Raw genomic sequence first — 13852 nt, forward strand, 5'->3', positions numbered from 1 at the left:
AGGTGAAAGGGTGAATGGTTGGCAGGTTGTCTTAACACTCTCCATGAAGAATGATGTGGCCCTAGGGAATAGAAGGAGAAAGATCAAGGAAGGCTAAGGGGTGAGATGCTTTGCTAGTGCAATTTCAGGCTGGGGACTAGTATGTTTGATGTTTGGATTGGATGGATATTTTAAAGTGTAGAAGCAGAGATCAGGCTGGGGCCCTGGGCAGCTTAGGGGCTCTGGAGGCCAAGACATCATTATTGCCTGGTAAATGGTCTCTTATTCCGAAGGCCTGGTGCCCTCCAGTTCTTCCTCCTCCTATCATCCTTGCTTCCCCTGACCCACCCTTCCTATTTCTAGAATTATGAGAGCTGACAACAGCCAAGGGTCAGGGGAGAATAAGTGAATTTCCTGCTTGTAAATCACTGCAGGAGCACAGACTATTCTTTGCAGTTTCACCCTGACCGGCAGCCATTTATTGGATAATGTATTTATTTATTGCTGCTTGACCATTTTGCACTGAGATACATGTGCAAACTGAAAGTGCCAATGATTTGCTTGCAGACATCAAAGGTAGGAAAAGAAAATGAAATCGGGCATATTAGATTATTTGGTATTGAATTCAATGTCTGCAGCCTCCCATTTTTCTCCATCTCCTGCCTTTCCTACAAATCAATTTACGTGACTTTTGCTGGAAATACTCATTGGTATCCAAATCTGTGGGCAAAATCCAGCCGTGGTGATCATTCTTCTAGCAGAAGGCAGTGAGATGTCGAGCAGGGTGGCTGTGCTGAGCAGCCCTCCTGCCTCCATCCCTCACCCCCCACAGCCACAGTATAGGAGCAGGGGCGCACACACACACGTATACATGCACACATGCTGAGACAGGATGAACCAGTCACTGAACTGTGGCGAGGTATTAAAAAAATGGGTCACTGATGGCTGGAGGAAATCAGGCTTGTCATAAAGCTGCCTGGGCTTGGGGAAATCATAAGCTGGGCTCCAGGTTCTTAGGACTGAGATGCAGGGTTGACCACACCTCCTCTGGGGTTTGTGAGGATTAGGGCTAGTGTGTGAAGATGCGGCCATGTCTAGCCCCACTGAGGCTCACCTCTCTCCCATCTTCTTCCTGATGGCAGTATAGGCAGGCCTCTGGGTCAGTGATGTGTCTGGGAAGGTGGTCACCATCCAGGCAACCTTGCTGGCCACCTCCTGGGCTCTCCTTCCTCTCTGTGGGGCCTCCCCTCCCCCTGTCCCGCTCCAAGCAGCTTCCTGCCTTCCTCTAAGTCCAGCCTCTCAGCCTCCTGACCCCTCCCCACACTCCTCCCTCTACCCAAATGATGTCTCTCCTACCCCAGGCTCCATCCAGTCACAGCATCACATTACTACTAATCTTTTTTTAAAAATTGCTTCCATAGCAAAGTTTACCTGGTGAGGTAGAATGACATATAGGTCAAGACATGGAATAGTTAAGCTCTAGCTGGCTTTGTCTCTACCTGGCTCTGCAGCTCCCTGCAAGGCCCTTTGTGGGTCTCAGTTTCCATATCTGTTAAATGGGATAATTCTTGTTTGCTTACTTCACCAGGTTTTATAAGAATCACACAAGAGAGCAAATGTGAAAAATACTCTAAGTTAGGAACTCGCTGTAAAGCAGCAATTGAACACGGGCCCCAGGAGTCCATGGCTTCTGCCCTATTTGCTGTGTGACTCTGGCAAGTTGTTCATGTCACTCAACCTGGGATCCCTTCTCTATGACACTTACTTCAGATGGTTGTTTTGATGAGGGTGGCAGGAAGGGGTGACTATGACCAGGTAGCCATGTGCTTTGCTCAGGCCTGCTACATACTGAGTCCTCATACTGTAGGGATTACTATTTACTTATTTTTTTATTTTATTTTATTATTTTTATTTTTTATTTATTTATTTTTTTAAAAGATTTTATTTATTTATTTGACAGAGAGATAAAGAGCACAAGTAGGCAGAGAAGCAGGCAGAAGGAGAGGGAGAAGCAGGCTCCCCGCAGAGCAGGGAGCCCGATGCGGGACTCGATCCCAGGACCCTAGGATCATGACCTGAGCCGAAGGCAGCCGCTTAACTGACTGAGCCACCCAGGCGCCCTATTTTATTTTATTATTTTTAAAGATTTTATTGATGTATTTTAGAAAGAGAGGGAGAGAGAGCGAGAGAGCCGGGGGAGGAGAAAAAGGGAGAGAGAATCTTGAGCAGACTCCACGCTGAGCACGGAACCTGATGCAGGGCTAGATCCCAAGACCCTGAGATCATGACCTGAGCGGAAACCAAGAGTCAGACGCTTAACCGACTGAGCCACCCAGGCGCCCCAAATTACTATTTATTTTTAAGGAAACATTAAAATATGTGGAAGATGGGTGATTGAGAAAATGTGATTACTTTATGAATCAGGAAGAATTTAGAAAAGCCGGGATCTCTAGGGAAAAGGGTCCTTTCTTCCATGTGGAATCTCTTGTCTTACTTTGGGGTAAAATGTAATAAGGAGCATGAGGGAGGTGGGGGAGATTCTCAGAACCAGCTGCCAGGAACCTGGTGCTCTGTGGACCTGTGGCTTCTTCTCAATGCTCCTCTGTCTGTCTGTCCTCTGTCCTCCCATGTTCTGAGAGTCTGGTGTGACCTGAGTGGGCAGGTGGCTGTGCAGAGCCCTGTGGTCCCTCCTGCTCCTCCTGGGAGCCCAGCTCCGTGAGTACACGCCCCACGACAACCAGGGCTCTGCTCAGGTGCTCCGTCTGTCCCCTGTCACCCACCTCAGACTCCCCTGCCTGCCCTTCCCTGTTGCCTTCAGGAAGCTGGTCTAATGAGGTGCAGTTGACAGCCTGCTGGGGTGGGCCAAACTGCTCTGTCAGCATTTCTTCAGCTTCTCATAAATTCACAGAAAAACTCCCTGTGGACAAAAGCTTGGCATGGAAGCTTTCTACTCAGAAAGGCGTTTCCTCTTGAAGTTAGAGTGGGAATCAGTTTCCAGGGCTGTCCCCACCCCATGGTTTCCTTTTGGGAAAGAATGTGGAGGGGCTGAGGAAGGAAGAGGGAAGGAAAACCACTTGAAAATTTCAGGCTAGCCTCCCCCAACCCTAGTCCCTTCCTCCCACTGCCCTTCCCCTTCCCTCCCTTTCTCCCCTGCCTTCCCCCTCATTCCCATCTGTGGCTGCCCTGGTGCTAATGTTTAAAAACCTTGAAATTCCACCATCACACTCTTCCACCAGAGCAGAGCATGGTATTTTGTTGGTGCAAAGTGTTTCAGTCCCAGAGATGGCACACCTAACATTGATGGCTTCTTTACACATTGCCTCTGGGTTCTGGTGGATTAGGGTTTCTGGAGCCCCATGGACTTGGATTATGCTTCCAGATCATCCTCTTAGTAGATCAGGGACACAGAGATTTTCGCATCCGCATACACAAAAGTGTCCAGCACACAGCTGGTGCCCAGGAAAGACGCAGTATCCCCCGATGTGCGTCTATCTTTGAGGCTTCTCCAGGGTGCGTGCACGCGTTCCTCATGGGCATCAGCGCACAGCTGCTATGGAAGGGTCTATCAAGTCCGAGATAGTGTTGAAGGCACACATGGCTGGACCCTGGGTGAAAACAGATGTTAGTCTGTACCCACTGCAGTAGGGGGGAGCTGAGCTCCCTTCTGACTGCAGCAGAGGTGTGTGGGCTTTCAAAGGGAGAGGGAGGGACTGCGGGCTTGAACAGAGTCAGGCAAGTGAAATAGCCCAGAGAGTAGGTGAGAGGGTTGGTCAGTGTCGATGCTGTGCCTGCTAACTGGCACTTCCTGAGTTAGATTTGGACGACTGCCCTTCCACCGAGACTGGGACGAGGCACCCTGTCCTTCCTGATGACTACATTTCAAAGGACTGGCCCCTGAGTCCTTGAGAAAGATACTCTGGGGTGGTAGGAAATACACCTCAACAGAAGGACAGGCAGAGGAAGGATTTACAATTGTATGTTTTTAATTTTAGTATATGTGCTGCCGAAGTGAGCACATACAATTGTATGTTTTCTAGAGGAACTGCTTTATTTGGGGGATTCAGGGGCCTGTAATCAGGTGTTGGCTGAAGCAAATGGCAAATTCTTTTGGCAGCCTTATCTTTCTTCAGTAGGCACCTGGAGGGGTTCAGGCTGTCCCAAGGGATATGGTCTTAGGCTGCCAAAAACCATGCTAGAGTTGTTCAAGTCCCTTAGTGAGTGTGTGGGTGGGTGGAGGAAATTGTTTCTGCTGAAAGTGGCAGTTTTATGGGCTGAGGTTGAGGCCTAGTGGACCGGGGCCCCCAGGGGCCTGGCTAAGTTTTGAACACGACTGAGTGTCAAGGCCAGCAGGAAGTCCAGGAGCTGTTAGCCGTCTTAGCTCATGGAGGAGCAGGCTGAGGCTGAGAGAGACCTGCCAGAGTCTAGGTTACTGTCTCCATGATGGGCCTGGACCAGGTTTACCTCTCTGGATGGAATCGTGTGTGGTGATTGCATTTGACACTCAAAGGAAGGGGGAATGAGCATTTGTCTCATGAGGCCCAGAGTTGCTCAGGACAAGGCCCTGAGCCTCCTGTGCCCTGTTCTCAGAGTGCTGAGAAGGGCCCTTTGCTATCTTGTTTCTTCTCTGGGTGGGTTTGTTTTCCTCAAAATGGGTGGAAGGCAGTGAAGTGGCCCCTCTTCTTCACAGGGAGGTGGCTCTGTGCTCACAGGAGGCCTCCTCCTGCAAAAGCTTTGGTGTGGGGAGCTCCAAGGTTGCCGGCCAATGTGGGAGGGGCAGGGCATCCTACATCCTGGATCAGGGGCTCATGCTGGAACTCTCCTGGGGTCCATCTCAGCCTCCCGAGGGCTAGGCTATAGTGTTCTCTGTGTGGTCGGGGCTGCCCCACTTCACCAGTGAGCCGATCTCCACAGAGCTGGCCTGAAGCACCTCATTTTGGATGAAGAATATGGGCTGCACCTGGCACCAGCATGCCGGGGGGTTGGGTGGTGTCTCCCTGACCTCTTTGGTAGCCAGCTCTATATGGTGGGTCCTGCTATGGCTGGGCCTCAGGCGTGAGCCTTCTGGAAGCTCTGTGATGGTGAGGGATGTAGGCTACTCCCTATGTCTGAGTGTTCCCCTGTGTCCCATTCTCAATCTGAGAACCACCCTCCTTGGCTCTCTTCATGTTACAGCAGCACCAAACAGCTGAGGCATCTAGCACAGGGTCAGACGTGTATGCTGGAGGGAGGCTGCCCCTGATGGGAGGGGTCGGGACGGCGAGCTGAAGGGGTAGCACATGTGGGTGCTGGCTGATACAGAGGCTGTGCCCGGAAGGGGCCAATTCAGCAGGGAAGAGTGGGTTCCCATGCACATGAGGTGGATGCTGCAGAGCAGAGAGTGGGTGGGGGTCCAGGACAGAAGAGTCCGTGCTGGGGGAAGCCTGGACCCCTGGGCTGGGCCAAGGTGTCTTCGGGCTGTCACCAGTCCACAGCCCAAGGTCAGGTTCTCAAAAGCTGGCCAAACTGGAGGGACATTAAGAACATCACATCTCAGTTAACAGGAGAGCCAACTGGATCAGGAAGCAGGTGGTCTAGGATGTTGGATTTCCTGATTAGCGGAAGTGCCTGAAACTGTCTCATACTCCCCTTGTTAGAGGAATCTCTCTGGTGCCTGAGCCCTTCCCTGCTCCACGTCCACTGATGGGATGCTCTTGGGACTCCAGGGACTTTATGAATGAACCCAGTGCCCTCTGTTTGGGCCCGTGGACACAGAAGGACAAGGTGGCATCAGACTCATGCTCAGGACCTCAAGTGGGATTTTATTACTTATTACATCTTCTGGATCATTAGTCTCTAGGGAGCTGACTTCCCAGGGTAAGGGGAGGGAGAACTGCATTTGTTATTTTTCCTTTCTCCCAGCTGCTGGGGTACAGCATGGCCAGGCGTCCCAGGCCCTTGTCCTTGAGCCCCCATTCTGAGGCGTGGGCTCCTGGCCTCCCAGGATGAACTTCGTAGAGACCAGGTTCTCATGTGTAAGAAAGGAGTGCCAAGCAGGCTGTCCACAGGACATGCTCATGTCAGGCTGGAACTCTCCCTATCCTGGGGGTTTACTCAAGCTCATAGATGGGTCTTATGGGAGGTCACTCATTTCCAGATGTCTGCATCAGAATTTCCTGCAGCATTGTTTAAAACACAGACTTAGGGATGATCCCTGGCCTGCTGAACAGCACCTCCTTATACCCAGGAGCCTGCATGAAATCAAGTGGCCCTCAGGCTTGGAGGCTGGTATTAGCATTTGGGTGGAAGATTCCTTCTCAGCCCTGAGTCTGATGCTGGCCTGGGTATGGGCAGTGTGGCCACTGGGCCTCAGAATGTTCAACCTTGAACCTAGCCCAGCACACAGAGGGACCACTTTCTGGGGTGCTGGGGATGTGCCTAGAAGTCAGGGAAGCAGCATCTTTCCTGCAATGTTTCTCCAGTGGCTTCTGGCTGCTCCTAGGTCTGCCAGACGTGCATCAGCCTGTCTTTGTTTCTTTCTATGTTTCTTAAAACATCATTCCTTTTAAGAGGAAGCTATTTTGCCTTCAACATCTGGGCTATTATTATTGTGTGTGTGTGTGTGTGTGTGTTTCCCTAGGATTCCCTCTTACTTTCCTAAATTGCAGTATCCTGGGGACCATTACTCCGTAACTGGATTGGGCAGGATGCCCAGTGTCTGCACATGGCTGTCTGGGGAGACAGTTTTCTGGGGCCCACCTGAGAGGATCACTTTCTAGCATCCTGATTTCCTTTTTCTCATTCCAGAGCCAGGGGCACAGGCCCAGCTCCATGCTGGCCTTTCTCTGGGCCTCAGTTTCCCCAGGTATAAAAATGCAAGTCCGGTTGTGCTTGCTGTCGGGTTCGGGGATGGGGTCACCCTGAGGTTCCCATGTCCCCTTTGGGAGCTCAGCTTGCTCTTTGGCCTCCAAGGCTTGAAGTCCCAAGACCTGTGTTTGCTTCCAGAAGGGACTTTTGGATGAAGGGTGTGGCCAGTCATCAGATTACACAGCAGGCCTGTCCTCATTTTCCCTGGCCACAGACAGGAAGTGGGTCTGAGCATGGTGGGGCCAAATCCTCTGGGAGGGGCACAACCAGCAGCTGCCCTGGAGTTGGCAGGAACGTCCTCATTGTCCAGGTGAGATGCCCTCACGTACCTGGCTAAGGAAGACAGACCACCAGGGTGGGGGCTGAAGCTTGCTGGCTACTCACCTCAGTCACTGGTCACCTCCACTTTCCCTGCTCAAACTTGGGATGACAAAGCATTTCCCTGGGTGGGGCAGGGCGTGGGTGCTCCCTGTGCCCCTAGTTATCAGGGTCTAGGTCAGAGCCCAGCTTCCTCCTCCCCTCCCTCTTCTTGCTAGAAAGGCTTTTGTATTTGGGCTGCAATCTTCTTACAAAATCTGCTGCTTGGGTCCTACCCTCTCTGGCCCAGCCTGGAGGGAGGCAGGGCCGTGAGGTGGAAAGAGCACAGCCCTTGGGACAGAGCTGACATGGATTTGAACCCAACCTGTAGCTGTCATTCCCCAGGGCAGGGAGTTTGCATGTTTTGCTCACTTGAGTGCCCCCAGCTCCTAGACCACGTGGTGGGCTCGCGTATATGCTTGCTAAATCCATGAACAGATACGCGTATGGTATCGGTACAAAAGAATATATTGGTAAGAAACCAAAAACAAGAAAACCCCAAACCTGCCAGCGTCTCTTCCCCAGGCTTCCACCCAGCCAGCTTTGCCTCACTCTGTATTTGTGTATTGATATTTTGACTTCTGGGACTTAAATCCAGGCAGACAGATGCCTCCTGGGGCCGGCGCTCAGGAAGTGTGTGGGGCTTCTTTCCGCCTCACTGATTGAAAGTCCTTCCTGCAGCAGCTGGCCTGACTGCGTTCTTTCTCCCATGGGGTCTGGCACAGCTTGCTCCCTGATCTCAGGAACCCCCTTGGCGGGGGTGGAGGGGGTGGGGGGTGTGGGGGGTGGGGGTGGGGGTGGGGGGCGGGGGTTGGGGAGGGGCATCAGCCTGGGCAGGATGCAGTGCATAGCGCCTGGGCCTGTGCACTGTGCATGGGAAAAGCCCAGTGAATGCCATGCATGGGCTTCCCTGCTGACATACCCTTTTGCATTGCCCTGTGTCCTTGGTCTTGTCTGTGTCCACTTCCAGTGTTCTGCCCATCCCAGCCCCCCACTCCTCCTAAGCCATGTCTGCTCCCCACTCTGGCTCCTTGTCTTCTGGAAGCTGTGAGTTTGGGGCACAAACACCCCACTTCCTTTAGAAACCCTTTCCATGGATGCTCACCTGGGCCCAGACAGTGACATTAGGGAGTTCAGACCCAGGCCACAGACATGGCTTTTCATTCCCGGTAACAAGAGGAGGCAATCTTGCCTCTTCCACCTTCTTCTAGAAGCAGCCGGCATTCCTTGGCTCCAGCACACATCACTCCAGTGTCTGCTTTGGGCTTCACAGAGCCTCTCCTGCATTTTCTGCTCCTGCCTCCTTCCCATAGGGACCCTTGTGATTGCATTTAGGGCTTACCTGGGTGAACCAGGAAAGTGTTCCCATCGCAAGGGCCTTAATTTAACCATACCTGTAGTCACTTTTGTCAAAGAAGGTGACATTCACAGCTTCCAGAGATCAGGGCATGGACATCTTGGTGGAGGGATAATTCAGTCTTCCACAACAACTTTGTAATTTTCAAAATGCATTGTGTGTCGAGACAGTGGAGTAGAAAGAATTCTGTAGCTGGGATTCAGACAGACGGGCTGTAATTGTGGCTCTCCTGTGTGGGTGGCCTGGGACAAGACCTCACCTCTCTGGGCCCCAGCTCCCTGGGCTGGGTTTCAGAGTTCTTAACCCCCTTCAGCACAGGCACTGGCTTTGTACATTTTTGGTGACTTGAAATCAAACACCTGAGTGTCTGCATTAGAGGGTGGAAAAAAAATAAAGGTTGGGTTGAGACATCAGAAAATGAGGTACCAAATGGTATCCGGACCTTTATTTTTCAGCCCAGGGTCAGTCTCTGCTAATTTATCCTGGTATTGATTCCAGAAGTCTGAAGACTGAGCTCTTTTGCTCTCCACTGTTTAAAAATGTTTGCTAGGCACTCCCAACTTGCAATTTGCTGCAGTTTGGGCTCCAGGAAGCAGGAAGCTTCCCCTAGGCTAACTTGAGGTGCAGATTAGTTTAGGAGGTGTTGGGTCAGCAGCTGAGTAAGGCAGGTCAGGACACAGGCTGGGGTAGAGGCCCCAGCTGAGCAGAGACCCCAACTGACTCAGTTGGCCCCACAGAGATCTGGGGTGGCCGTGAGAGTGCAATGGAGTTGGGACAAGGGGTGGGAGCAGGTGTGTATGCCAATGTGTCCAACAGTCATGGATGTGGCCATCTGGGGAAGGGGAGTGGGGGGTGAAGTCTTCATTCTTGAAGGAGGAGCCAAGTGGCGCATCATTGCCTCTCAAACCACCTGCTTTTTCTTTCCTTCTTGCCTCCACACCTTTGCCCAAGGTGGGCCCTATTCCTGGAATGTCTTTCCCTTCTGTCCACTTCCTTTAGCTCCCTTGATAACTTCTACCTGGTATGCTCAGCTCAGCTCAGGGAGCCTATATCCATGGGTCTCCCACCACCACACACCTGAAGCTGTTGCTTTTGCTTCTGTTCTTGCATCTGAAGCTCTTGTCAAATTACAGGAGTATTTGCTTATGGGTCTATGTTATGGTCTGGATGTTTGTGTCCCCCCCCCAAATTCATGTTGAAATCTGAACCCCCGAAGGTGATGGTATGTAGTAGACAGGCCTCTGGGAGGTGCTTAGGTCATGAGGGTGGAGTACTCAAGAGTGGGATTAGTGCTCTTATAAAAGACCCCCCCAAAGCTCTCTAACTCCTTTTCACCATGTGAGGATGGATTTAGCACTCTGTGGCCTGGAAGAGGTCCTCACCTGACCATGCTGGCACACTGACCTCCAGCCTCCAGAACTGCGAGCAATACATTTCTGCTCTTTATAAGCCACATTGATCTGTGGTATTTTGTTCTAGCAGCCCAGACAGACTAAGATAGTCTATGCCCCACCAGCCTGGATGCTGGAGGGCAGCTACTGCATCCTATACATCTTTGAATCAGGCTCTATATGAGTGTGTAGTTCATTTATGTTGCATGATCTTCTGAGTACAGAGGGTTTAAATGACTTGAAATCTCCTAGGACACATGACTTTTCAAGCTTCCAGACAGGAATACTAATCTAATCTTCTTGACAGAGTGGAAAATGTAGGGTTCTAATTGTATTGTGTTGGGAAGATAACCCAGGAAGCCTAATAAAATGCCATGTGGCATTTTCCTGCCCTGTGAGTTAATATTTGACTTCAAAGAGATGGTACGAGTCCTCCCTCAGTTATAAAATGACCCTCCAAATTAAACTGGGGCAGAAAGAACAAGGGCAGCCCATTTCTCCATGAAGGGAAGCCGCTAGGGACGTCCAGCCTCTATTAAGGGAGCATGTGGTCCGTTGGAATTGGAGGAATACAGCTCACCTTTAGGCAGATTAGGTGGGTCATATTTGCCTGTTAAGCCTGTTATTTTTAATAGATTTCATTTAAAAAGATCCATTGCCAACCTAATGTCAGAGAATTTTATGCAAGAATAGCTTTTAGATTTTGATATGCTTCTGCTCACTTAGAGGAGTTATTATTTTAATCTTTCTTTTTAAATATTATGTTTCCATGCCCCTCCCCAACTCAAGGTCCAGCCACAGAACTCAGTCCTGATGTCACCCCAGCGCCCACGCGGCCCCAGGATGCTTTGGCACACCCACTCACGCCCATGGGGGGGGCGGGGCGAATGCTTCCCCGGGGCTGGGTGGGGTGAGTAGAGAGAAAGCGAGCTGGCAGCGTGGGTCCAACATGCTCCTCCGCCCGTGCCCAGGACAGACTTAACCTACCGGCTCTGTTGGTCCGTTGGACCTGGGTACCTCCTCGGATGTCATCTCAGCACTGCCCCAGGGAGTCACTGCCCACCAAATAAATTTCCATTTATTTTGCGCAGAAGATTGGAACTCGTTTTCCATCCCCATTTAACCCCCGCCAGTTACAGCACCCAGCGCAGGGCGCTGTAATTGTTAGCTCTGTGGTTTCTCCCCTGCGTGTCGATGTGCGTGGCTGGATGGCTGTCGGGGCGTTTGAGTGGCCCCAGGTGATGTTTGGGTGCCGGGATCCCCACAGGGCCTTTCAGCCCCCATCTCACCACTCACTGTTGGCGAAGCCCTCTGCTCACGCTCAGGCTGCCCTCCTCACCGCCGGACTTCCCGACCTCAGCCGAGCTGCCGCTTGTATGCTTCTTGGTCTGCTCTGGGTCTTTCACTGCCTGTGTCCTCTGTCCTTGCCTGCTTGTAGTGGGGCTTGCTTTGCCACAGGGTCCTGTTAGGAGTCACTTTCCAAGGGTGAATTTAGGAAGTGGGTGGGAGAGCGGGAAGCTGTGAGGACATGGAGGCAGAGGCAGGTGGCCCTCCGGGGGGGGGGGCGGTACCCACACCTTCTCCCAGCTCCCCCTGCCCTTCGCTGAGCTCTGTCCTGTTGGGCGCCTGAGCCCTCAGCAGCAGTCAGACGCTGGTGATGGCTTCTGGGGCCCAGTGCAGTAGCTCTGCAAAGGCTCACAGCATCCTCAGTGCCAAGGCCTTCTCCCTATGTGGACTGTGAGCTCCTGCACAGCGGGGACCACACCTGGAATGCCATTTCTCCCTTGGTGCTGACTCTCTGTAAATGCATAAATGGTCATGCGAACGCTCCCCATTCACCAAGTGGTTATGGAACCCCTACTCTCAGCAGGCACTGTTCTAGAGCTCGGCATCCCTGACCCATGAACCTGCGTTCTTGGTGGGGGAGGAATTAAACAACAAATGCAAAGTGTTTCGTACTTCATACGGTGCGGTGGTGATTGGTGTCTGTAACAAAGATGAAGTGGAACAGAGTAAGTGGCCTGGGAGTGCTGGCTATAATTTCGCACAGGGTGCCCAAGACGAGCCTCAAAGAGCAGGCGGCATGCGGGCAAATGCTTGAAACAGGTGAGGGTGTTGGCCGTGCAGATATCTATGGAAGGAATGTTCTGGGGAGAGGGAACGGCAGGTACAAAGGACCGAGGGCAGGTGTGAGACACAGTGAGGTTGCATGCAGAGTGGCTGAAGGGTCAGGTGTCGGACAGAGCTGGGGCCAAATCCCTGGGGCCCGCGAACCTTCGCGGGGGCTGGGGTTTCCCCTCCAAGTGAGGGAGCGGCCTCGCTGGGGTTGTGGGAACAGACTGTGGAAGGCTGGTTGGAAGGACCGTGCGGTAATCCGGACCGGGGCTGATGGCAGGTGGGACAAGAGTGTGAGCAGGGAAGGTGGCAAGAGGTGACCCCGTGCTGGATGCATTTTGAGAGCAGAGCTGGCAGAATTCCCAGGACACAGGGTTTCAGAGAACACGGCATCAAAGACAAGGCCGGGGTTTTGACCCCCTCAGTCAGAAGCATGTGCTGCCGTAGCGGACATGGCAAAGGCTGTGGGTGGCAGGGTTCGGAACACGCAGGGCTGGAGGCGCCCACAGACCCCCAGGAGGCCTGCATGCTGGACGGCAGCAGGTGGGAGGCAGGCTGCGGGCCCAGGCTGGGGGGCAGACGGCCATCTGTAGAAGCCCTCTGTCTCGTCAGTACAGCAGGATAGCCATTAGCGGTGAGTGAGGACGGCGGAGGCGTCGCAGCATCTGGGGACAGGTGGGCAGGTGAGAGCGGCCACCTTACTCCGTGGGAGGGGGCACACATGGGAGAGCCTCGGGGACTCCCATGAGCTCCATGCCATGGGAAAAATTAATGGAGGGCTATAGCAATCCAATAGAGGCTGTGCTACGGGTGGTTCAGATCCTTCAGGAATGAAGGTGTGGGTCACCTGGCCAGGTAAAGAACCATGATCAGCACAGGTGCTGGCCCCCGGCGAGGAAACAGGCCTGGGTAGAGGGGAAAGGCAGTCGTGAAGGCAGACTAGGGCTGTAACAGCTGGGTATGAGTTCTTCTCTGCTTTATTATGCCTACAATTGTACATATTTACCCATTTCTTCACTCTCCCACCATGAGTCGCTGATACAGGATCTCAAATGGGGATTGTGGCTGAGCTGGAAATGGGACGAACGTTCTCCAGAGACAGATCTGTGCTCTACAGGTCTTTGTCCCTTTGTTTTTTGAAGAGGGATTGGGTGTGTTTCCAGCTCTGTGAGGGACTGTCACGTGGGGTGAGACGCAGGTACGCCGCTGCTGCCCTTGCTGTTGGAGACAGCTGGCTGTCCCCTGTGGGCTCCCCGTCACGTTCTGCTCTGCATCGCTGCAGGGGAGGCGCCTGGGGCTACGGATCCTAGAGCCCCCTTCCTCTTGGTCTGGGTAGAGGCAGCCAGAGAGCGGCACCGGGTGAGATTTGGGAGGAGAAAGGGGTCACACTCCTCCTTGGTGGCAGGTGATGACAGCTTATGAGGGTCAGCTGTTTGGTACTGTAGGCTGCCAAGATAATTTCTGGTGGACTCCTTGCTCCCGAGCTGTCTAGCAGTCATGAAAGCCTCTAACTCTCCATGTGAAAACCACTTCCACAACTAAGAGGAATATCTCGAGGGGCTTCCAGCATCTTCACCAAACCCTGCCTGATGCAGTGTGATAGACAGCTGTTGCATATGCTGGGCCCCATGCACCCGAGTGTGCCTGGGACCTGGGGACCTGGTTACTGATAATTTCTACGGAAGTGGACACAGGCACCCTCCCCTGCTCCCTCTGTGGGGAGGTGTCTGCAGGGCAGTGTGGGGCTCTATGCTCTCTCCAGGAACATTTCAGGGTCTCTGTGCCTACAGATGATTTTATCAATGTTTAA

This window comes from Phoca vitulina, unplaced genomic scaffold (genome assembly GCF_004348235.1).
Source record: "Phoca vitulina isolate PV1807 unplaced genomic scaffold, GSC_HSeal_1.0 scaffold1, whole genome shotgun sequence".
NCBI classification, from domain to species: Eukaryota; Metazoa; Chordata; class Mammalia; order Carnivora; family Phocidae; genus Phoca; species Phoca vitulina.